Genomic DNA, 1,889 nt, shown 5'->3' with positions numbered 1-1,889 from the left:
GACACGACCTCGGACATATTAACCTCAAGGAACCTGGTTTAACGGAGAGGCGGAAGAAATTCCCAATGTAGGTCCAAATTGTGCACTGTTTCGTAATTCTTCCATATCCTCTCTGCAAAATCACAGACAGGACTAATTTGGGTCTGATCGCTGCGGTGAAGTATCAAGAGGTGCCTCGAGTTTACTCATGCGGTTGAAGGATTGCATTTTTCCGCTCCTGCGGATGTATGGCCGTATCCATTCCGATTTTGAAAGTGGTTTTATAGTCAAAACCCCATTTCCAGTAATATCTTTTGCCATCTCTAAAAGAATGTGGAAATCTACACCTCTGCTTAGCAGTAGGGCGAAATCAATGGAGGGTTAAGACAGAATAACCTAGGGAGTAATTAAGCCACCTCTTATGTACTTTCGTTGGGTAAGATGTTGTCCTGGACGTGTCGGTAGTCACCTAGCAATTACATACCTTAGCAAGACATTTTCTGTCCCAAATTGTGAGTTCTTTTGTTTTCAGGAAAGACTCCATGTGCTACAATTACTTCCATTCTCGCTTGGCATTCAAACGCTATTTTTATTCTAAAACTAAACTTTCCATTTTCATGCCCAAAGAAAAGTCGGCTCATTTTCTTGCATTTAAAGCTCAAGGGCTTTATGATAGGTGTAAGAAATGGAGGGATTGACTTTTTACTGCTCTTGTTATTTACACTGCAAAGCTTCCGTTAACTACGCAAAAGCACCTTCTTGGGCTCTAATAGCCAGCACCATCCCTCATCTCCCGTTTGAAGTGCCAATCAGTGTAAAGAAGATGCAATTCAACCTAGTAATTTCCACACCCACTCTCATGAGATTTGCCTCACTACACACCATTTATAATGCGCAGGTATTTAGTGTGCACAATAAATTCAAGCCTTTATATTTTGGAAAGAATTGAAGGAAATGCACATATATATTCCCATCAAGCCATGCAGTTATCAACAAGAAAGCGAAACTAAAAGCCGAAGACGCGAATGACTACATTATTGTTGATGATCAAGAGAGTCAGACCCTGCAAGCACAGTCAGTCTTCTGTAGATTGTCATGACGGAGGTAGCTAGGACTTCTGATCCCCTAACAGAGTCCACACTAGATAATCCTTCCGGCTAGATAACGCGTACGTTTGTGCTCTGCAAGTTAATTGGAAAGAGGCTCTCCTGTGTTGTCAAGATGCCTTTTGGGTTCCGATAACGCATAAAGATGCATGTTTTCGGCAAAAAAACTCAGAGCTCAGATTTGCAGCCTCCTCCGTGTGGGAGGGGTTATATCCCAGGTGCGGTGGATCATAAGTCGGACCCTGACCGAAGAGGCTACCTATGCATACTCTTATTTAGCTAGAAGGAAAAGCTAAGACCGATCTAAAGGGCATTCGGTCTAGCTCTAGCTATTCCACTATCACAGTACTCCACTCAGGAAACAACACTCCGACTTCTAAGTCAGATGGGCGATCCCGTGTTTATAAGTTGGATTAACTTCCTTTTTGAGGTGAGAGTCACTACGACAGATGCTAGGAAGGCGAAGAAAGGATGATCTCTCAAATCTAGCAAAAATTGTGGTGCAGCTGCTGCCGACAGTCAAGAACCGAACACTCACCACTCTAGCCAAAGCGCCTTAATCGCGGGACACGAATCATTCGTTCAAAGGCGCAATCTTGTTCACGTTCGTCATATGAAGTCCGCGCTTCCTGAAATGCTGATTCGAATGTCACTAGAAACACATTTGCACATGGCACAACACTGCTGAGCCCCTTTCCTTACCTATCTGGTAAACTCATGTTAGGGGTAGTAAAATAATTTGCTAAGCTCTTTCCACCGACCACGTGCCACATTAGGGTAAACTGAAAAAAACTGCCACAAATT

Source organism: Echinococcus granulosus (assembly GCF_000524195.1).
Source record: "Echinococcus granulosus chromosome Unknown EG_S00165, whole genome shotgun sequence".
NCBI classification, from domain to species: Eukaryota; Metazoa; Platyhelminthes; class Cestoda; order Cyclophyllidea; family Taeniidae; genus Echinococcus; species Echinococcus granulosus.
This window is presented reverse-complemented; position numbering follows the sequence as displayed.